Raw genomic sequence first — 25,379 nt, 5'->3', positions numbered from 1 at the left:
ACGGGCCATTGAGAACGATAACTCTCAATTGGTACGCAATTTTGAGGGTGTGAAATATCATCCGAATTATTGCAGATTGGAGGTGACATTCAATCATTTCATCAGGGGCAGAATCTGTGGCCTAAGGCCAATTTTGAAGTCCATTACATTGAAGTCTGTTAGCAGAGAAGGATTTGATTGGAGACAGCAGTTGAATTATTTTGGAGGATCATTCTGAGAATTGATATTCGAAGATTTAAGCTTTGCAAGGTTTGAAGTTCATTATTTTTTACTAGGATCTGTTGGCAAGAAGAGTAAGGAGATTTCTTCAGTGTTCTATATAGAAGATCGCAATGAGAATAGATCGGGAATAGAAGAACGAGCTACAACGGTGAAGCACTTATGAACATCGATTGCATTGAAATGCATTATTCCTGAAATCAGGCCGGCTAGAGCTGGGGACATTCGCTGCACAACTATATTAATGGTCGGGTATATTACTGTCATGGACCTGCAGCTACTCCAGGCTTTACTCTGACTCGATTTGGAAACCCAATTGCAGCAAGAGTGGAATCGGAAACTCACAATCCTCAAGCGCTCCAGACGGGCATTACATTCGAGTATCACTGCACGTTCGTAGTAGCAGAGATTCAGAATCGAAAGACGGAAATTATTCTTGAAAAACGAAGGAGCAGTCTGAAGCAAATATATATGGTTCTTGATTATGAAAGCCGAAACGCATTGAACCGAAGGGGTTAACGAACCAGACATTAACGGGTGCCGATTTGCTTTAAGGTCTTCCGATTTTTGTTGCCATCACTACCGAGGACGGAGTTATCACAGATATTAAATATCGACTTTCATTTGCTCTTGCGTTTCCAGACCATCCGACCAGCAACGAGCTTAGACCGGGCATTTGTTTCGGGTCAAGTTTAATCAAGATTGATCAACAATTACTTCCGCTGAAGTGAAGTATAAACTGCAGATCGATTTGCTTGAACGTCTACAGAGCTCAACCCGATTCAGAATCGGCTAGTATCGGCACCAACACGGGAGAATTTGCGCACCAACTGGACAAAAGAGCGGTAGCAAGTTGGCGGCATCAGCCTACGTTTCCAGATAGGGCATATTTGGTAGTAATATTGCATTGTATTTGCCGGCAGTGCTTTATACTGCTATTCCTAGTCGTTCCTTTTTTCCACGGGGTTTTTTGCGGGATGAAGGATTTCATCAGCTTTTGATTTGTCGTTGGGACATACAAATATGTTCAGATAACATTGGGCCACTGGTTGAATTTGATGAATAGTGATGGTTGGATTCCCCGTGAGCAAATCCTAGAAGCTGAAGCACTTAGCAAAGTCTGTGATCAGTATTTCAATATTGGGAAGACAGAGGAGATGCAAGCTTGTGCTCGGAGGCCAGTTTTATCAATTGAAGACTCAATATTGATTCTCCTCTTTGCCAGGTTTACCTAATTTATAAGATTATAGCATAGTACATTTGCAATTGTAAATATTTGCAAGTTCCTATTAGCAAATAAAGTTGGCTTAAAAGTGTTTGACAAATTGTCGTAGAGCAGTTTTTGGTATAATTAAGTAGCTCTTAAGACAGGATTATTTCAATCTCAACATGGTTTACTCCCTCTGAATCAATATTACCAAGATTTCCAAAGGTTGACTGAATCACATCCTCTATCTACTGCGTCTTCTTTCAGGTTGCCTCTAGTGAAACGTCAAGCTCCCTTTGAATCTCAATCTCCCTCTTCCTGCAATAACAATCTCAAAGGAAAAGATCAAGGCACATAGCTGGTATAGAAAATAAAAGTAAGGGAGAGACTAATATAATACTCAATATAAGATCTTTCCATGAAGACACAGATAATTATAAACTAACACCATTCCTTCTTATCTTATTTTAAAAATGATCCCCATTATTCATGTATAATAAGTATCTAATTTAATATATATACATATATATATTGAACATATATACATATATTTCATTAGATTTCCATATACTTATGTTTTCATATTTAAATATCTATCATATATATTAGCATATTAATGATACAAGAACCTTCACATATATATGATGATAATATCAAAAGAATTTAAATAACACATTTCATTATATTTAAGTAATATATTAAACATCATACCTACCTTTCTAGAATCGGGTACCACTTCTTAAGGAATCTCCCCCTCCTATATAATGGCTTCATATGATGGCCTCTCTAATCCTTCCATGGGATGTCCAATGTCTTAAATGCATGACAGGTTATCAGATCTCAACGTATCAATGACCCTACTCCACGTGATGGCTCTCACTGACTTGGGAGATAGGTCCCACTCGCAGCTGTGGCATTTGTAGTCGCTCATTTTATTTTAAATATTTGCTCGTTGTATGCTCACCATGGCAGCCTTTAATAATCCGAAGTTACTATACCAATGCATGTATATAGACAATGTCATTATGGTCGCAAATACATAGAGAATGAAGTCCGATCCACGTGGTACTCCAAATGATGACTATTGTTGTTATAAGAGGTGTGCCACCTTGGTATGGTATTATATATGGCAGAAAAAAATATTCCTACCAATAGTCCATTTTAGAAGTCTCCATTGAGATGCAACGGAAGCCCCCCGATAATGACAACATTCAAATATTCCCTTATTTGGCATGATATAATTCCACTTGATAATATATGGTGATATATGTCATGGCAGGTATTGAATCCTCAATATGTTGATGGAAATAGATTGTCATTGATGTCAAGGGAACCTAGATATCATGAAGATAATGAAATAGTTGAAGATATGAGATGGAAGACACGGCATAAGGGAGAATCAGCATTATGAAAATACATTTGAATTCATATTGATTGAAACAATGTATTAATACAACAGCTATATTTGTTGCAATTTATATGAAGCCTTCTTTGTATAGTCAGTGGTACCAAATGAAACTGAATTGGACAGAGTATTCACACATACAAACTACACACAGTAACAGCAGTAAAACATTACACAGATGCATAGGGATGTTATGAATAAACAACGATCACAATGAGCAGAGCATGTTCGTGATTTTCCTTTAATAAGTCAACTATAGACTTCACATTTATGGCATTCTAAAGAAGATAAAATGATCTCACGTTTGTCCAGAAAATTCATAAAATCAATTGAACGCTGAAACAAAGGGTGTGAAGGATGCTATCATTTCCAGCATACATAAGCAGCAATTAAAGTAAGACACTGTAGCTGTATGCGAACAAAGAATTCAGGGCCTCCGTAGCATGTACGTCCAAACTTAAGGAATTGAGAGGGAACGAATTTGGCACAGAAACAAGTGTCAATACAATCCAACGAAATCTAAAGAATCTGAATATCTATAGAAGAATCCGAGACATAAAAAATAATCAAATACAAATATCTGTTGAGATCACTCAGCCATAGAGATTATGGAAAAATCAAGTTATAAAGTGAAGAAGACATTGAAACGAACATATCTACGTATTTTTATCAAGGAGCCCGATAAGTGCATCATTTGTGAAGAGACATTAATAGATATGCACGGGAAAACACTCCCGATAATCTTTTGAGGCTAAGTATAATGTTTGCTGTTATAACCGTTGAGATTGAAATTGGTATTACTCATATTGTTTATATCAAACGTACAAGTTCTCAGAGAAATTAAATAAACTAAAGAATATGTTATAAATGAAAAGGTGCCATCGAACGAAGTGACTATTAACATTTGAAACATCACAACTTCATATGGGTGGAGATATAAATGAAGACTACTTTATTCTCAATAAGTAAGTCAGCAGCTTGAGAAGCTTGGCAGAGAGGAGCAGAAATAAACATATTCAGATATTCCTAATCTGATATATATATTTAATCAGAGTTAGTAAAGAATAGTGAGGTGTCCAAAATTATATATCAATTGAAGGAGGATTGGCTGAGGCAAAAGAAATTACATAGTTCCATCAACAGTTGTAAAAGCAACAAAGACAAAGGTGGAGTTTCAGATTCAACATCAGAAGTGGGAGTAGGTGCTTCCAGTGGGTTGAAGCCTACAAATTGTGGGAGTTGTAGCTTCCAGCGGGTTGGTGCTCATAAAATCGAGGTTGGAGCCTACAAACATATTGTAAAAAGATTCCAAGTTATATAAAAGCAATTATTTGCCATGGTTGTCTCCCGCACTGGGATTCCATGTAAATCTTGTGTTATTGTGTTCATGTGCATAATTGTTCATTTCAGCATTTGAAGTTGATTATTAGGATAAAAGTTTACATGGGCAAATTTGTTAATATACTGATTCACACCCCCCCCCCAGTATATTTGTGTGTTCTTCATATGTATATAGTGTGCAGCAATATTTATCTTCAGGAGTAAGATCGATGACCCCCACAATTTTGCAGATCTGTATACCATGAGATGGATTTATGGTAATGCTAATTTGCATAGAACAAAGGAGGTCAGCCAGCAATCGGTAAGTATGAGCGCACTTAACAGATGCAATATAAGCATATCTGAAATTTCTGGTCACATGACCCCCTTGGATCGATTTCGCTCTTAGATTCATTCTTCTTATGTCAGATTTTGACCTTCATCCATCTGCCTGCTTTGTTTAGAGAGGCCCCTGAAATCTGTAGTCTATCAGAGACAGAGATACCTCTGTTTTTGTTTATCTATAACTCTGATCTGTGCTTCCCATGATCGATTTGGCAGGGACTTCTTCCAGATATGCAGCAATTAAAAAAAACTTTGTCGGCATTGGGCATGTTAAAAGCATTTTTTTTTAAATTCCGAAGTCAAGTATTTCTTCACAGTAGTTTATTCATCAAGTTGTTAATAAATTTGGTTTGAACACCAGATGTCAAATAAATCTCCTTCAGTTATGACAATATCCGAAGTCACTCTTTATAACATGTCGTCCTTTGAGTTAAATGTTATTTCAAATATTCCAACTCCAGCAATATAGATCGAATGGCACATATCACAATATGTCTGAAATGAAACAAACAAACCTTAACGAAGTACCAAAGAGAATGAAGTGAATTGATAAGGTCTGTGTCGGCTCTACTGATCCGTATTCGTGTGCCTGTCATCGGCAATTTGACATTTTCCAGAAATTAAGACTTGGTTGGGATTTGGCTCAATTCTAATGCTTCAATTTGCAGCAATAAACATGTCAGAATGGCAATGTCATTTTTGCAGAGAGGAAGATGACAATGATACTCTTCAAGAATATCAAACTCAGATTATGTCAAGCTCTAATAATAAAAAAAATTATATATATATATATATAGATAGATATATTTAGATCCCACTTGTTCGAACCAGCTCTGAAACCATGTTGACTTTCCGGGATAGCTGCAATTGTACTAAGCACCGCCATGTATTTTGGTATGTGTTTTCCAAATGGCAGCATCCTGGTTGTATTTGTATGAAGAATAAACCAAGATAAGCAACATGTCCCATGAAGGGACATGTCTATTCATCAACGTAATTAATATAATGTAATGACAGCCTTAATTATAGTTGTGTATATATATATATATGAATCATTGTCATTATATTAATATCTGTTTGATCTCAAATGTTTATCCTACTAAAGCCACCAAAACATCAACACAAAGGGTCGACAAAGTTCATGGACTCATGTCCACGTGGAGACATAACTCCACCTAAAGTCATGTCCATGAGGGGCATGACTTCATGGGGAGTCATGCCTCCCCGTGGGCATGTCCCACGAAACCATATATATGCCAGCTACAAACCAAAGATAAGACACGGAGAACACAAACAAACACAATCTTCAATGTGTGTTATCTTCTGAAAATAATTTATGTATTATTCATTACAGTTTGCAATCAGATTAAACTACTGAACGTATTAAATACTATATAAATAAGAAGTATCAAAATCATATATATACGGAAATAAAATATATACTTTGCCAAAAGTGCTCAAAATTTTAATACATATACATACACTCGCTACTTTTCATTAAGATCTCATTATTGCAGTCAAGATTTATGCTTGTTTGTCACAATAAACATACTATGGAAGTTTCTAGTGTATCTGCAATCCTTGTCTATCAGGTTGAAAGTTAAAATTCAAGGACAGTAGTCAAGCATTTTTCTTGCTTATCACAACAAACATACTTTGGAAGTTTTTAGTGAATCAACCTTCCTTGCCTGTCAAGTAGTAAGGGGCCGAGATCAAAAATGGAATTGAGATCATTCATAGTATTGTAATGTTTCGTTCCCAACGCTTCTTCCTAAACGCCCAAACTCAGAGCAAAAACTGGTCGTACGGCTGATAATCACGGACCGTACAGTTGGGGCAAGTAGCAAGTTGGTTGTACGGCCTGGGAGAGAGGGAAGTGATGGCCATACGGCTAGTTGGAGGCCATACGGTATGGAGTGTAGATGGTTGTATGGCTAATTGGTGACTGTATTGGATGGGTGTAGATGGTCGTACGGCTAGTTGGTGACCGTAAGGTAGAAGTCCAAATGGTCATGTTGATGGTGTCTGGTCATACGGTATGTCTAGTCTATAAGATGATGGAAGCATTCATACGATATGAGTGTGTAGTCCGTATGATGGAGTTTGGGGTTGTACGAATGGTACAATGTCGTCGAAGTGAGGGAGGAGGATATTGCAGGTTGCTTCGCCACTGATTGAGCCATACTCTAAGCTACTAGTACAAGTAGATTAGATTTGCCAGAAACATCAAATAATGCCAATGCAAGTATTGAAAACTAGCCAAACAAAAATGGTGCGCAGATTTGCCAAATCCAAGCAAGTAATACAAAGACGGAATAGGGTGAGGGATGAATCCCACCGAAACCGAGAGAACCAAATAGGGAAGATCTTTCACTTCTGAAATGGCCAACAATACTGAACTCCAACAAGAATCCGCAGTACAAAGAAATATAATCCAAATTGCATACCAACTACTACCTACATGTCGTGCTTAAATACTCGTCGGAGAAACTTTCTAAGGGTTTACAAAGATAGCCAACTACCACACCTACCTACGGAAACAATTAAATTAAAATGGGTATGAAATATTCTAAATCAATCGGCCCATTAACAAAAGGTTTGATTAATTATTTATTTTATGATGGGAATATTACAGTCCCTCCGTCCCAAAATTTGCTTGTCCTCAAGCAAATGCAAATCCGATTCTTGAAAACCTTTTGTAATCAACTTCTTCAGTTTCTAGTCAGGTACCAAATAGATCTTATTGCCGTAGTAAATGATATCATCAATAACTTGGTATCTTTCATCGTGTATATAGCCATTCATCAACTGACATGCAAAAGTGTTCTTTGATTACTCGACCAATAGATGGGCCCGCCAATTATCCAAGGAATGGGGTAAAGTGTTGACTGTCATGTTTTTACTTGCAACGTATGGGATCATGTCATGTTTAAAAATGACCTCCATCTTCTTGTGTTTACCGTACGTATTCCCGCCTGTCATGCGGGTGACCCGGGTTCGATCCCCAGGAACGGCACCAAATGTTTACCGTACAGGTAAAATAAATGAATGCATACAGACAATGGAACATGAACAGCAGAATTCCTTAGATTATTTGCATATGCCAAAACATTACATTGTGCTTGATAAGATAAGATGAATGATTAATGATGATTTACAATGATCCCAGACGGGATATAAATACTATTCGCCGAACCTTCCCGAAGGAGTCCGTCGGCCACAAACATAATGTCCACTGCAAACTATTTACCCGTCAGCTACAGAATACAAAAACACCGACGACAATCACCCCGTCAGCTACAGAAACACCGATGACAATCATCCCGTTGGCTACAGAAACACCGACGACAATCCAATCAGCTGACATTGTTCCTGACACATATGACCTTCCTTTCTAATTCACCACTTCTACATCATTTCTCTTTGCAGCCATATCATATTTGAAACATCAAAACCTGAAGTCTCCAAATCATTGTCTTGAATCTTATGTGATTCCTCCATGTCTCTAGTCTAAACATGTACATGTTCTTATTCAATAAATGATGTCCCAAACATGTGTTGATACAATGGGCTGTGATAACAATTAGGATACACAACCGTGTGTCATTTGTTAAGACATCTAGAATTTTCAATTTGAGACCATGCCCATATCAAATACTTCAATCCCCGGAAGGAACTTGATAAATCTGATGAACTTATTGTGAATTTTGAACCTAAATATAATGACCTCTGCACTTTTGAACTGAATCACTGAACTATATTGAACCTTGAATTTGTAACCCAAGACTTGAACTTTGAAATTTCGATCTTTGAACCATTGGGCTTCTGAACTTTGCTTGTGTTGAACCTGCAAGATGGATCATTTGAACCACTGAACCACTTCGAACTACTTTGAACTAGTAGTTCAAAGTAGTTCGAAAACACAAATTTAAAATTTGAAAAACTATGTCCATGTAGTTACTAACATATTAGTAATGTTTTATTTGTTCCTAGAATCAAGAGGAATTTAATTTTCTTTTCAGCCTTGGAGGATAAAGGTTTTAATGTTGCTTTCTCTAATGGAAGAGTGATTGCTTGGAAGAACGATTATGATTTCAGTTCAGATCAAATTATTGGAAAACGTCATGAAAGTCTTATAAGCTTTCAGCAAATCAAGTTCAAGTATTAAATCATGATAATTCCAATTTTAATGCATTATGGTGTAAAAGGTTTGGTCATCTCAACTTCAAATCACTTTCTTCCATGGATAAGCTAGTCATAGGTCTTTCTAAACTCAACACTACTCATGATGGTATTTACAAAGGTCATGCCTTCGGAAAATTTTCTAAGAGTCCTTTTCATTCTAGTGAAAGTAGAGCTAAGCATGTGTTAGAATTGATTCCTTCTTATTTTGTGCGGGCCTATGGCATCAACTTCCTTGAGTGGTTTCTGGTATTATGTCACTTTTATTGATGACTTCTCTCGCAAAATATGGATTTACTTTCTTAAATCCAAAGAATCTGATGAAGTTCTAGCCAAGTTTAAGGGATTTGAAGCCTTAATTGAAAAGCTTTCAGAAAAGAAAATTAAGACTCTTGGATCTGATAATGGAGGTAAATTTTTTTCAAGTTCTTTTCAATCTTTTTGTGTTGAAGCAGGAATTAAGAGGGAGTTTTGCGTCCCTTACAATCCTCAAGAGAATGGCATTGCTGAAAGGAAAAATAAGGCTATAGTTGAGGCTGCAAAAGCCATGCTTCATGATCAAAGTTTGCAGATTTTCCTTTGGCAGAGGCCTACAGGACAGCAGTATATGTTCAAAACAAAAATCATCACCAAGTTCTAAATAATATGACTCTGGAAGAAGCATTCTCTACTTCAAACCTGATGTAAGTCATCTCAAAGTCTTTGGTTCCTCAGTTTATGTTCATGTTCCCAAAGATAAAAGACTTAAATTAGATCCCTCAAGTAAGAAGGGAATCTTTGTTGGTTATAGTGAATCTTCAAAAGCTTATAGGATCTATATTCCGGGTCAAAAGATGATTGAACTTGTTTACCGTACAAGGTAAAAAGATAATTAATGCATGTAGTATAGCATGATACAACACAGAATGGATACTTTATTCATATACGCAATATGCACTCAATGCTTACAATCCGAATACAATGATTACAACGATTACAATGATGATTACAATTCCATTCCGGATGGTGTACATGTACCTTCCCGAAGGGGTGACTCAACCATCACACACCTGTTTGGATACTATTCTACCCGTCAGCTACAATATAGATTTTACCGACAACATCATCCCCTCCAAAGAAAAGTCTTCTCTGAACGACAATTACAAAATATCCGAGATAGATTAACAAAATAGAATACACTAACTATGACTAACTATAACAAGATAGATCTTTTTTCTGTCACACCACTTTCACATTCCTTCTCTGCCTGCACCAAACTGGTCTCCAAAACACGGTGCATCTGTAACCTTTGCTAACACAACACTATCACCTTAGCCAATCTGACCTTGATAGCCACCTGTGCTGCCTTCTCTACTTCAACTCCTAGGTACGCTAAGCCAAGTGTCGCTCTACTACCTCCAGTTGAATGATCAGCTCCTCCTGAGCTCTCTATGCATCCACCAAGACAGCCTCACATCCAACACCTACTTCGAGTGCCTCAAAGCGTATCGCCCCTCTCGAAAGGTTGCTCCAGTGCTCTCTCCGCCTCTGGCACGCAGACATGCCTACAGCAACTCCAAGCCTCATCAACTGGTCGTAGTTCCCATGACTAATAACTGAACTGACAGGGGGTCTAGGAGGCATCACCCCCAGCAGGGTCGAGTGGCAGCGCCCTCACGAGGTCCTGGAGCAGGGGTCGAGGGGCAATGCCCCCGCCGCCAAGACCAAATTAGCACCCTCAAACGCACACAAAACTCCATGGAACACACCTTTTTTGTGATCTTCTTCCGATCCGATACTCTTTCTGCCAACGACTTATGTTTTACTACCTGTTTACATCTTTCCCTTCCCTTCGGTATCATACATTATTCATTTTGAATTGTTTTGATTTGTTATCATTTTTATTTATTTTTTAAGAAAACCTCCTATCACCCTTCTTCTGTCTATACGATGTTTCAAATGTTCCCTTTTCTCTGTGAGTCGTATAGTAGTCCTTCCAGCTTGTATTGCAGTCCTTCCAGTCTGTACGATAATCCTTTCTAGTTCGTATGGTATACTTATGTGCCAGCCGTACGATGTCTGCCCACCTCAAAGGCCGTACGGTGTCTTTATCTGATGTGCTTCTTTCGTATGGTGGTCTCTCCCCTCCTATTTTGCCGTAAAGTTGTTTTTATCTCTTGTAACCTTCTGACTAGCCGTACGGTGCTCTTCCTAGGCCATACAATGAGGCTTATGTGATCTCCTGACAGCCTCATACAAGGTCGTACGGTGATGCTCTGCTCTTTGACGGTCGTGCTTTCCTTAAGCCAAACTATGGTGTTGTTTTTGCTTGCACCTAATACTTGACCATACAGTAGGCACTTCTTGTTCTACAATTGTACGGCCGTACTGTACCTATCTACACCCTTGTTTGAGCTCGGCGTACAGCATGGCTGCAATATGCTTCCTTCTATGTCTGGATATCATCGATTTTCTATTGGGCTCGTACGGCATGCCTTGTTTGTGCTTTAAAGGTCGTACGGCCATATCCTGTCTTGTCCGTATGGTAGTACTTCACACGTTGATCTCCTCCTCATCCGATGACGCCTTCACCATTCTGTTTTTTGTCGTACGGCAAGCCTCTCTTTTTTGCTGTTAAGTGTAGTCTCTCTTTTTCCTTTCGTATGGGCCGTACACTGTACGGTGCTTCACCTTCCTTCTTCCGTATGGTTCGGAGATGATTCTTTTGACTAATATTCTCCAATCCATATTTCCTTATTACATCTATCAGTTTAAAAATAAAAAGATTTCATTTTACACTTATTGTACATATATACATTGATATTCATTATTTATTCTCAGTTGTTCGTCCACAGAGGTGCGTTATTTATTTCATGATAGACTTTCAGCTTCAACCCATTCACTGCATCGGCTACTTCCTTCCCGTCGAGCATCCATAATTTTATTGCTTTGCTATCGCCCTCTTCACGGATCTTATATGGCCTGACCCACTTTATTTTAAATCTGCCCAGTCTGATCTCATTGCACCTCTTATTCAAGTTGTACCATCTCTCCCTTAGGCTTCCCATGTCACTCAGTATCATGAACTTCATCAGCTGCCACTCCTTGCCGTCAATAACTGTATTCTTGATTTTAGAACCTTCACTTTGTATTACTGCAATTTTTATTAAGCCCTTCCTCTTTGTTTCCTGTGCAGACCATATGATGTGTTTTCCTTGTTGTGGGCACCTTTCTACTATATCCATGGTGTGGTGTAACCTTTTCTTTCTGCGCGGTCCATTCAATGTGTACCGTACGGTAGAATATTTATTTTTGTTCGGTTCATACTGCATGTTCTTCCCTTCAACTTCAATCGTAACCGCCTTTCCTTCTTCTACTTCTCTGTATTCTTTCGGACATTCATTTTCCTCTCCTGTCTCACCTTCGTCGACCCTTAACATATTACAGCTCGAAAAGAACTCATAATCCTCCATTTGCCAATGGAATAGGCCATTCACCGAGTGTAGGTTGTCTCAGTTGACCCTCCTTCCAATCTCAACACCCCTTCTTCATCTAGTTCCATCCTCTTTTTTCCTTCATCATCACTCTTGCCTTCACCTTCTAAGTCTGACGACGTTGCCTCTGCCCCTACCATTTGTGTATGCAAGTCAATTATGACTCTTCTACCTCCACGCTCCATGGATAGGGTGTTCTGTTTCCAATCATGTTTAACCTTTGCTTGCACCAACCACCCCCGTCCAAGGATAGCGTCATACCCTCTTCTTTTCAACGAGATGACCACAAAATCTAATTAAAATGGTTGCATCCCAATCGTTACCAACTATCCCATCAAAGTTCCCAACAGTTTTAACCCATGTTGATCTGCCGTGAGTAACTGGAAAGTAGGTGGCCACAGCATGGGTTGTCCTAGCTTTTTCCAAATATCTTTCGGTAGCACGTTCACACCCGATCCTCCATCTACAATTGTATCTGTCAGCACAGTGCCCAAAATGCCCATCTCCACTTCTGTCAGATACCTTCCTGTCGTAAGTGCCAGTAGCATCGAGTCTGCTGTCATTGTTCCATTACTTTCCCTTCCTGTTTCCTCCGTCACTCTCGGGGGCGGCATCATATTCATAATAATCGTTCGCAACTATGGCATCGTGAGAATGGCATCGTGAGAAGGTCATTTAATTTAATAGGAACTTTTGTTTGCATTATCTACCTCATCATGTTCTGTTCTGCCAAGTTCCTTTTCGAAGTTTCGGCAATATCTTTGACTTGTCATTTCCCTGTTTTCATCTACCTTTCTATCTTTGTTCGTGCTTTTTGTAGCCTCTCCTTCTCTTCTTCTGCATTCGGGTATTTCGCTTTCTTCGCCTGCTCCCGTGTGACTGTCAGTACCTTCTCATCACACATTTCAATGCTTAATAGATTTAGGCCTTGCTTTGGGCATTTTGAATCTTCATGGTCCCCCGGACCACACCATCTGCATAGTAGCTGCAGCATCTCCTTCGTAGTACAGTCTCTAGCGAAGTGGCCCCAAAGATTGCACACACAGCACTGAATCATCGGCCATCCACTCACGTCGTACTATATTCGACTCCGGCCTCCATTGTTATTGTTGTTGTTATTGCCACCCCTTTCGCATCTATTGTTGTTGCGATATCCTCCCGAAGTTGCATCGTTGCTTCTGTTATTCCCGATGGACACTTCCTGCATTAGTAACACTTGTTGGTGTCCTTTTGATTTCATGTTAAACAAACACTTCTTTAGGGAATGTCCCGCAACTTGCCAAATGTCACAAAACTGTTTCTTTGGGCATGAGCTCTTTGTATGGCCATCCTCTTTATAGTCTATGTACTACAGTTCTCCCTTCACTGTGTCTAGGTTCTTTTTCAAATTCTTAAATTCTTTCATCATTCGAAGCATATCTTTCTGTAACGCTCGAACCTTCTTGTGTGATTCTTCGTCACTACTGCTACTTTCGGATGACAAATCATCTGAATCCGATGACTTGTGTTTTTTCTTCTTACTTGTCTTTTGCTTGCTTTCCAGATCCATTGCACTGTCGATGCGGGTGGTACCTTCGTCTTCTTTTTCAGAGCCGGCCGTAGCCCCTCCACAAACCATCGTTTTTTCAAACCGTCCTCTAATTGACTTTCCATTTTCCCAACCAGCTCTTTCAACCGTCTAGCATAGGCCCAGATTGTTTCATTCTTTCCTTGCTTGGTGCTATATATCTCTGCTACTATTTCATTATCGTCCCGTAGCAATCAAAACTCTGGTATGAACTCTTTTCTAACATCTGCCCATGTAGTCAGTTTCTAACGGTCGACATCCGAAAACCAATCAATTGCCACACCCCGTAGGGTTGCTGGGAACTGTCTGACCCAATCGTCCTCCTCCGTCGTGCCATTTGTTGTCCATATGGTTTCGCACGTCTTGCAATGTCTAATTGGATCTGTCATACCATCACCATTAAACTTCGGTAATTTTTCTTTGGGACCTGCCATCACTACTTTCTTTTGATTCTTAGGTACTTGTTGATCACCCGCGTTGTTCTGAGTACCTGCGCTATTCTGAGCACCCACGTTGTTCCGAACACCCACGCTGTTCTGCACAACACCCGCACTGTTTTGCACGCTTGCATTGTTCTAGACAACACCCACATTGTTTTGCACCCCTATGTTGCTTCGGACAACTGTCGTACTTCCAACAACCGCATTACTTGGTGAGAAAAGATCTTCCTCAAACGAAGTTGTTCGATTCTCTTCCTGTATCCTTTCGTCGGGTGTATCGAAAACGAAGAGTTCACTCCATGCTCATGCTCCCTCGGCACTTTGAGCCATGCAAGTTGATTCCCTTTCATTCGGCTGCTCTACCCTTGGCATATATAGGTTAATGAACTCCTCCCTTGTTTTCTCCACCAAATTCAATCGTTGTCGAGTCTCCTCCAGCAATTCCTCGGTACTCCTCGGCCTACTAGGTGAGTGCACTCCCTCCGTCTATGCCCCTTCACCCCCTCGATGTCCGCCAGCAATCTATTAAAGCTTCTGTCTGCACTCTACCTACTGTGCTAAAATTAAAACTTCTTGTACTGTACGTATTTCATCCTTGTCTTTTACCTTGTTCCTATCCTTGTTAAGCAAATTCAGCATTAATCTTCATAACATTCCTTCGTTCCAAGTTCGTCTTGCAACGGTGCCAAATGTTTACCGTAAAGGGTAAAAGGATAATTAACGCATGTAGTATAGCACGATACAACACAAAATGGATACTTTATTCATATATGCAATATGCACTCAATGCTTACAATCCGAATACAATGATTACAACAATTACAATGATGATTACAATTTCATTCTGAATGGTGTACATATACCTTCCCGAAGAGGTGACTCAACCGTCACGCGCCTGTTTGGATACTATTCTACCCATCGGCTACAATATAGATTTTACCGACAACAGAGCTTAGTAGAGATGTTTCATTTGAAAAAAACATTGAATGTTGCAGAGCTTTTGGTCTCCCTCTAGATATTGATTTGGATGCTCCAGCCATTTCTCAAGATTCTCCTCTTGCTGCTCCTTCTCCCAATCTTTCTGAGAGGGAGGATTATCCTCCTTTTAGCACTTCTCCTAAGCATCAAGTTAATTCTGAAGCTGGTCCAAGTGTTCAGATGAATGTTAAGAAGAGACCCTTGCGGGCAAGGAACATCATGCAAGACACTGAAAATTTTTCAGCTCCTAAGGGAATTTTTCGAGAAAGTAAAAGACTTCAAAAATTTGATGGTTGTATTGCATTAATGTGTAATAGCATTTACTCTCAACCCTCTTGTTTTGAATCAGCAATAGGTCAGCAAGTTTGGAAGGATGCTATGCTAGAAGAATATGAGTCTATTCTGAAAAATAAAGTTTGGGAGACTGTTCCTCGCCCAAAAGGTAAATCAATCATCTCTTCTAAGTGGTTGTTCAAAATTAAACAAGTTGCTGATAGGAGAGTGGATAAATTCAAAGCTACGTTTGTAGCTAGAGGTTTCAGTCAAAAGGAAGGTAAAGATTATGAAAAGACTTTTGCTCCTATAGCAAGGTACACCTCTATTAGAACTATCATTGTAATAGTTGCTGCTAAAAGATGGAAATTACATCAACTGGATGTCAAGACAGTTTTTCTTAATCGTGTACTTGATGAAAAGATTTATGTAGAGCAGCTTGATGGATTCATCATTCGTGACAAAGAAACTCATGTATGTAAACTGAAAAAAGGCATTGTATGGCCTTAAACAAGCTCCACAAGCATGGTATGAATGCGTTGATGGCTATCTCTTGAGTTTGGGTTTTATAAAAAATGAAGTTGATCCAAATATTTATCTCAACAGGTACAATGATCTTATGCTGATCCTAGTTCTTTATGTTGATGATCTCTTTACTACTATAGATGATGAACTGATTAGCAAATGCAAGAAAGATTTAACTTTTGAATTTGAGATGAAAGATCTTGGTTTAATGCATTACTTCCTTGGATTAGAAATTTGGCAAAAATCTAATGAGATCATTATTTCTAGACATTCTGAAAAAGTTTAGCATGCTTGATTGTAAGCCAAATGTCACTCCTATGGAAGCCAGCCTGAAGAACTTCAAGAAGTTGCTCTTGATTCAAAATCAATTGATTGCACTCCTTATAGGCAGCTAATTGGTTCTCTCGTGTACCTTGTCAACACAAAGGCTGATATATGCTATGTTGTTAATACCTTGAGTGAGTTTATGAGTGAAGCCAAGGAGATTTCACTTCATTGCAGCTAAACATAATTTGAGATATGTTAGGGACTCTTTACGGTATGGATTGAAATTCTCTTGTTCTAATGATCTTCAGCTTCATGGGTTCTCAGATTCTGATTGGGTTGGTTGCATTGTGGACAAGAAGAGTACCTCAGGTTTTTGTTTCAGCCTTGGATCAGCTATGATTTCTTGGTGGAGCAGGAAGCAAAAATGTGTGGCTCAAAGCACAGCTGAAGCTGAATATGTGGCAGCTTGCTCAGCAGCCCGAGAAGTTGTATGGCTTCGAAAACTTCTCAGTGGATTATTTGGAATATCTTCTGAATCTACTACAATTTTCTGCAATAATCAAAGTTGCATAAAGATTTCAATAAATCCAGTCTTTCATGACAGGTCTAAGCATATAGAAATTGAGTATCATTATTTAAGGGACATGGTACTTCGAAAGGTTGTAGAGCTGAAATATATCAGCATTGATGAACAGATTGTTGATATTCTCACCAAGCCTCTTTCAAAGGTGAAATTGTTTTATTCTAGAGATAAGCTCGGTATAGTAAATCTTGAGACTTAAATGGAACTAAGTCTTATTTTTGTATGTTTTAATCATGGCTATGTTTGTGTGTAAACTAATAATATTGTAAGATCAGCTATGATAACTCTTTCACTATGCGATAGTGATTGAGAGATTTTGTGATGGGAGTTGGATATCATGTTGAAAGATTCCATGATAGTACACATTGAAAGAGCCTGTGATTGAAGGCTTAGCTTTGAGTCTTACAAAATTTTCATGTTGAATGATTCCATGATTATTGATTGTGAATAAATTACTCTATTTTCATATGAGTGATTCCATGATAATAAATAATTGTGCTATCATGTTAAACATGTGAAAGGATACATGTCTAGTTACAGAATTTCATATTTGCTAAGAGGAAGTGTTAAATTTATTAGCATCATATGAAATTTTATGTGTTTATTTTGATTGTGGAATTTCTAATCTGAATTACTTATACTAACACCTTATTGGTCTAGAACTTCGCGTTTATATTTAGCTTCGTTACAAAAGTTCTCAAGCAGGTGTATGCTTGTCTATTATGAAGAAATTCTTCTCCTTGGCTATTTGTCTTCTAACGGGCCCAGGAAAGAGTTATTTGATACCCACAGTAATGAGATGGAGGTGTTTCGAGGGCAGCCGTTTCTACTTCATCATGTGGAACTAAGTAGCAACATGTATTCTTTATTACCCGTGCTTGTTGGTTGCGTTTAACATCGTAAAGGCTGATGATTGGGTCCTCCTTAATGTTAATGTCAAGTAATCATCCGCAATGAACAATGAACACTTGAAGAGAAAGAATGTTATTCAAGAAGCCAACTCAGAGCATTTGTCTTCGCTAGACCACTGCGTTTCATTTGTTAAAATAAATCATCTCTCATATATGGGTTCCTGTCGAGCAAGGAGGGAGATTATTGTAGCATTTGCATATGAAAGTTCTCTATAGATTTTGTGTGTCAAAGAAGTTTTGTTAACAATAATCTTGTGTTTCATCTTTTCTCTAGATGAATATGATTCTATTCATGATCGATCAAGCCTCGAAGATTGTATGTTTTGGAATTCTGGTTCTTTTTTGTATATTGGTTGATTGATGTTCTCGATCGATGTCTCTAAAGGTTTCTCTATTATTTCTTTAGTGGTATTTATATCACTCTATCTCTGCTATTAAAAATCATTTATTTAATATAAGTTCAAGTTTGGTGGGGTTGGGTTGCTTCCCTCTATGAAGGGGGTTTTTCTCAGGGTACTTCATTGTGCAGTGTCTATTGTTTGTCTTCCTAGTTCTAGTTTTGACACTTGACCCCCTTCATCCTATTCCTCCCTTCTACAACCCAAAACTCTTAATGGTAACCCTATTCCTAGTGCCAAGTTAGTCCCAACCCCAACATCTTGAATTATCATTTCGTTCCAATTTGTCACTCTCTTTCCTTCCTCTATACCGAGACTTAGGCTCATAGAGGAAGCTTAACTCTTGGCATCTAATCCCAAGTGCCAAGTCCTCCCCACTCCTCAATCCACACAAAGCCCCTCTTCTCCTTCCTTCTCTTATTCATATATGATCCCTCCCAAGACTTGGACCTCATCCTTCATGTCCCCTCTTAATAGTCCCTTTCCCAATGTTGCAAAACCTTGAAGGAAACTTAGGCCTAAGAGCTTCCTAAGTGTTGGGCATTGAAGAAACTTTGCAATGCTTGTTGGCATGTGGCAAGGTTTTGAAACCTTTATTGATGCCTGAAGATTGGTTCCAAACCATGGGAAAATCAGTAACAAGGCCATCTAATTCTTTGTAGCAAAATGGGCTAGGTTCCTACCTCTCATTAGAACCCAAAGTAGTTGTCAGAACTCATCAATGTGCCTGCAAATAATAGCAGACCATAGGGTTCATCACTGAAGTCAACACAATTAGCAAGTTTTATCAAAGCACGGATGAACTAGAGATACCAAGTTAAGCGTCATCGGAGATTGTGGAGTGGTTTTGAACCTCCACTAAAGAGCCAACAGGGTCAAAAAAAGGTTCAAAATTTATTTAAACATCCAATAATGTTCATAGAGTGACTGAAAGCTCAATATAAGAAAGGAAAGGGAAGTGCAACTAGTCAAACTACTGAAAATGCAACAAGGGGCATTTAAGCTCCCAGTTCTTTGTTCCTCCTATCTCTACCCATCTTGAACTACTTCCTAGCCCCAGAAGTAATGGAAAATAGCCTTATTGGTTTGTTCCTACGATTTTTATGGCTGTTTTCGATCACTCAGTACCTTGAATTTAAGTACTGAAACTATTTACATATCTACTAGGAACACTCCTTCCATGCCTCACACATACTTCCAACCTGCAATTTCTAACATGAGTCAAGCAAAACAATCCCCAAGAACTACAGGCCACCTATGGAAGGTGCCAATTGAAATATTTTTAAAGTTATTGGTGACTTGTTGGCTCCCGCTTTATTGGTCACAGATATTTAGGAGTTTCCAAAACCTCAACACTTTTCACATTCAAGCTATGAGCCAGGTGAAGAACTATTTATATAAGTCCATTCCTTGTTCAAAGGGTTTGTCATTAATTGTTTCCATCACCACGTTGCCAAAGTGATCGAGGGTTTCAAATCACATCAGTTATCTTGTGAGCAACATCATTGTGAAGCCAATAAGAGGTTAAACTTGTAAGTATTACCGGTAGTAGAGTCTCCATGATAGTTTATATTTCTCCAAAAGAATTTCTTGGTTGCAACTAGGGTTTCCTCTTTGCCACAGTTGCAGGCATAACCGTAATATAAGTTTAATGAATGCAGCAGTATTCTTATTCATTGTAAGCATTGTAATGGTTGTTTCTGAATTGCATAAGGATTTATGCAGTTATATGATGGATCCTTAAACATGCTCTATTGTTCATATCATACATTTGATAAATTAAACTCACAAATCATTATTCTTATAGGCCCCTTAAAGGTCAAGCTCCCTTACTAACCTGTTTGGTCACGATTAACATTTCTGTTGTGCTAGATCAAGTCAAATCAGCTTTGAGAGGAGAAAAAAATCATATTCGCCCACACCAATTGACCGGCAGACATAACATGAACAATGGATCTAAAAAGTACTCCAATTTATTAGGCTTTGCTTTCAGATAATATTACGATATGACAACCTCATACAAACATCAATGCTATTGGGATGTACATTGAGAGTCCATCAATAGAATGCATTAAAGTATCCACAATGAAGAACATATCACCGAAGTTTTGGCTTCATCAAGGATGTATTAGTCTTCCAAAAATAGGGAAGGAAAATACCAATGAACAATAATGATGTACAAATGGAACTGCTTGGCTTCCACGATTGCAGTGAAAGTCATGTGGATGCTATAATATACTGTTTAATTTTTATTTAAAAACAGAAAACCCTAGCACACATAGAAACGACTCTGAAATTGCAATTTGATGATAAATTATCTAACGGATACAATATTTCAAGTATATTTTAGGAAAAACAAATTCATCTATGCAGCAGTTGCCAATTTATCTCTATTTATGCAGCACTCTACTTTTTAAAGAAATGCCTCCAAAGCTGCCTAATATTCATCCTTCGAATGCCACGGCCAGCAGATTACTGAAAAGACATTTTAATTCAAACTGAGATTATTCAAATTCATTACTCTAAGGAATTGCAAGTTTTCACCCTCCAATTCCAGACTGTTCTCAGCTTAATTGAGCCGTAGTTTCATTCTCCATGAGGAGTAAAAATCGGATAATAAATGGTCTCTTAATGATCGCGCCTCCTCCTTGTTTGGTATGCCTTATATAGGTTATTTCCTAAGAGTCATCACTCTTCAAATGCCTCATAATTGAGAATCTTAGTTATAATTTCATTTTTGTAATATTGCTTACCCCGTTTAGACAGCGGCTGCCTTTAACTACTCGGCTTCCATTCATCTTTTCAAATGTCTCTTCTAGTTCACGGATTCCTTCTACTATATAAAGTCACAATTCAACGGTGCACTATCATGGAAGCCCCCCCTTCCGCTACAATTCCTTCTATTATTTAGCTCTGTTTGACTTCTCCTTACTGCCAACTCCTCTACAATATCCTCTGTTTAATTTTAATCGTTCAATTCTCTTCATCTTTTAATGCGATTCTCCATCACTCATTTCAAAGAGGAGACGATACAGATGCAGTCCTTCAATTACATCCTCAGTAGGAATTCCACGAAATTCATCATAACAAGGGAAAAAAGACTGACATTACTCTTGACCTTCAAACCATACACAACACCAAGTGAAGTGGTGGCCTTGATCATGACTCTGGTGTCCACCACTCTCTACAAAAATCCTCCTCTTGAAAGTTCTCTTTTCGCATGCAACTTTACTTCAAAATCTTTTTCAAAGACAAATACCGAAACCCTAAAGATTAGGTTAGTGATCGCAGTTATCAAGTTGGCATAATCTAGTCGGGCTATAAGTCGGTGCAGAGCTGAATCAGGATTGCATTTTATTTACTTCAAACAATTGTTCATTGTTGTAAACCAGCAGACTAAGAAATTTCGTGTCTCTCTTATAAAATTCGCAAGAGATAAGCAGAAAATTACCTATAAAAGTTCAGGTGCACACGATGCCTTGCTCTACTGCTAGCCCGTTAGAAAAAGGCGCCAAAACCTGCTTTGTGGTGTTACTCTTCCTTCGCACACTCGTCAAATTTATGTTATATCATTATTATTATTTTAATTTATTTGCTTGCACATTTATTTGGTGTATTATATTCTATTAGTTTTTTTTAAAGAAGGGTAAACGCTTTGACCTGGAGCTATGAACCAGTGAGGCCACAAATGGGGGACCTCATCCCCATGATGATTTGAACCTTGATGGCAAGGATAACAACACAACAACTTAACCATCTCAACATGCCACTATTGGCCGTATTATATTCTATTATTGTTTTGTTTGTTTTCACATTTACCTTAAATTTATGTGTACACTCAATTTAATAAGGGAAGTACTAGGACAAGCCAATTACAAGAAATTGAGTGATAACTTCAGTCTTAAAACAAAATTATTTAATATTTAGAATATATAAAGTAAGTGTTTGAATATAAACAGAAGGAAGAGGTCCTTTTTGTGTCAATAATAATCATTATTATTCTATAAATAGAAGATGGAATATATATTTATTTAATATTTTTTAAGTAATCTATTGTTATTTTATTTTTTTGGAGGGTTCAAATTTGTGAGGTAGAGCAATGAAGGTATGAGGCCTGCGAGCTACTAACTGGTGAAGGTCACCATTGGCCTCATCCCTTACGATGTTGGAGCCTTGCACTCAACGAGACTTGATTTTGGGTGGGCTCTTTGTGAGCCATCCAACTTCACTAGTAAACCAAAGGCCCATTGATGAAGCAATAGATTCGAAGTGGGGGATAATATTATGTCTTTTGCATTAAAAAATATTTAGCAATGTCATTTAATATGGATGTATAAGAGATTGGACAAGTAATCTAGTAGTACTTCTTATAAAGAGTGAAGATGCAAACAATTCTTGTAGTTACTAAGTCATCATGATCAATAAGTTGGGGATGTTTTATGGAGAGCCAAATAAAGCAAGTAGGTTTAAGTTCTTATGGTGGAATGTAATGCATAAGAAAAAACCTTCAACCTTTTTATAGGATTGCATTGCTAAGAAATAAAACAACAAAGGAATATTGACGGCTAAAGATATTTTTCATTATAACATGATCAATTCTTGGGATGAAATACAAACTAAATTTAATCTAGATTATAGAGGGAAAAGAACATTCTCTATGATTTTTAATGCCCTTAAAAAACTTAACAATCCGATCACAATAGTATAAAATAATGATGCTTACAAAAAGATTAAATGGTCAAATGGATCCCCCTTTTTGAAGTCAAAAGCCAAGTGTTTATATAGGATCTTAACCTAATACTAGTGAGTGTTTGATTGCCTTAATGGAGTTTGGAACATGAATCTTGAACACAAAGATTGGTCTAAAGTCTTGAAAACCTATTGATCCAAATAAAGATTGTTCTAGGTGGTGACTATGTTGTTGAAACTTGTTAGTCCTAAAGAATACTTTCTCTTTTGTGGGCTTATAGAGGATGTTCCTCGTGTCTTTTTTCATTACAAATTTGTTTTTTCTAGTTGGGCAATGTTTATGGGTATTACTGAAAGATGAAACGTGAATGATTTTATGTCTTGCTTTTAATGGTTGTTAAATCATGTTAAAGGTGTGAGTGCCAAATGTAATTTTGTTGGTTAGGTTTTTTGACTAAAATTATGTGCTTTTTTGGAAGAGGAGAAATGAACATAACTACAAAGGCAAAGAAAATATTATTGAGTCCTTATGTAGACTTACATTTACTTTGACTATAGAACATGTTACTCTCACATTGAAAATTACCTATAGATATATTCATGAAGAATATGGAAGGAGGATCCTCGCCTATCTTTAAATATGGCACTTAAGATGCAAATTACTAGCCTCAAAACCTCAGAAAGATTGATAATAAATTTCAAAAGAAATACCTAGATTTTCAGAACAAGTGTTGTAAGGAACATAACTATCAATTAAAAAGGGATGAAGTTATTTGATACCTTGATGCTACATATCAACACTTTGACAACTCTATTTGGGAGAGGACCCCATAACCTATCAATGTTTTTCTATGATGGGATTTATCAAAATTAGCAAGAAAATACCAAAGGAGGATGATAAAGGAAAAGGAAAAGAGGTTGATGATGATGAGGAGTAGAATGAAGAAGAAGATAATAACAATTATGAAAAAGGACTATATGATTTTTTTGTTGTTTACATATTTTTGTTATTATGTATTCCTTAGTACTATTATGATGTAAACTCCATCTAGATTCAATAAACTAGTTGTTTTTTGTTGTTATGAATATGTAAACTACCTTATGCATTGATGTTGTGCCACCTAGATCGTTGAACGTAGGCAAAATTACTTTTGGTAATCAATTTTCAATTCAAACAAACTATAACTATAACTCAAACAAGACTTTCAAGAGGCTTTAGGATTGACACTAGAGTTAAGCAATAATACCCACTTTCACCTATGTTATCGAGCATATTTATAATTCAAAAACTAGAATAATGGTTAAATCTACGAGGGTTTAGTGCTCTTTTGAGAGAGAGAGTTTTATGAGTCTTAACTTCAGTATCACTCAAAACTTTTGAAAGATCCACTTTAGATCTAATTTTTGCATGAAACTCTTCATTATGTCTATAGTTTACTACTCTATGCTTCTCATGTATTCTAAAAATCTAGTTTTCAAGTTGCATGACTTACTCGTATCTATTTGGGTGGAAAATGTGAACCAAGGAAAGTAAACCAAAGTTCATCAAATAACCAAACACATATCAAAGGGGGAGTTAGGAAATTGATCCTTTCAATCCCAATTTAAAAAATATTAGATCTAGAAAGATTATTGCTAACCATGTGACAAAGGAGAACTAATGCAAGCTAGAATCTAGCGGTTGTAGAATAAGGGAAAAGAAGAAAAAAGTCCTTGAAACTATCAATGAGGGGAGTAGTGTGTCCCTGATCAACTATGTTCAAACTTGATTTTGATTTTGCAATTTCATGGAATGTTGAAAAGGGTGTCTGATTTTGTGACATGTTCGCCTTTTCAAGATTGGCAACCTGTAATCAAAAGGCTTTTGTTTGTTGATGGGGGTTTTCCTTAGTCAAATCCCAATTTAGGAATTAACCTTGATTTAAAATAATTGAATTGCAAAAACATAAAGTAAATGTATGAATTCACCTTACAATAGTAGGATCTCTCGAATTGAATGCAATGAGCTCTCTTTACTAATTGAAAAAAATCAAGAATGCAAATGAATAGATGTAGAGGATGCAACAAAGTACCTTGAATGGATTGAGGGAGACCTTGAAGACTATAATGGATCATCTTAATTTCATCATCACAAGGAAATTTAATGTATTCATGAATATGAGAAGCAATGACTTGCATTGAAGTCAACCAAGGTAAACCTAACTTCACTTGGAATTGATTGGAAGTAAGAATGACAACAAAGGTATGATTCACCACCTTACCAAATAGTTCAACGGCTAAGGAAATGAAACCATAAGGGGGATACAAGAAACCATTACAAGTTTGAATCCAAGTATTAGTTGAATCATAGAAGTCACGGTGCAATTGCTTAGCAAACAAATGTTCCTCAGTGATAACATTAACCATGGAAGTAGGATCAACAAGATAACACAAGAAGGATACTTAGCAATCCAAGTAGCAATATAAAAAGGACCATCTGGAGCTTTAAAAATATCAAAATCATCAAATGAAATAGTAAGGTATCTAGTATACTTAAGAGTAGGTTTAAGCTTAGGTTGTTAATGAGATTTAGATGACACTTTCTTCTTAGGTGTGGA

At 37.6% G+C, this 25,379-nt stretch overlaps 1 protein-coding gene across 3 annotated transcripts in view; it reads right to left on the bottom strand.

Moving 5' to 3' along the window:
* The window catches only part of PMS1 (DNA mismatch repair protein), a 274,373-nt gene extending 252,714 nt beyond the window's left edge, over positions 1-21,659 (bottom strand). For 2 of the 3 annotated variants that reach the window (XR_016357014.1, XM_089804597.1), the window contains exon 1: positions 21,545-21,659. The gene's annotated coding sequence lies outside the window, so the exon portion shown is untranslated. The remainder of the gene's footprint in view (positions 1-21,544) is intronic. The other variant, XM_089804596.1, reaches the window with a different exon arrangement.
* Positions 21,660-25,379: the final 3,720 nt, after the last annotated feature.

Source organism: Cupressus sempervirens, chromosome 10 (assembly GCF_028749045.1).
Source record: "Cupressus sempervirens isolate cs-2001-9-10 chromosome 10, ASM2874904v1, whole genome shotgun sequence".
Classification (NCBI taxonomy): Eukaryota; Viridiplantae; Streptophyta; class Pinopsida; order Cupressales; family Cupressaceae; genus Cupressus; species Cupressus sempervirens.
This window is presented reverse-complemented; position numbering and strand designations above follow the sequence as displayed.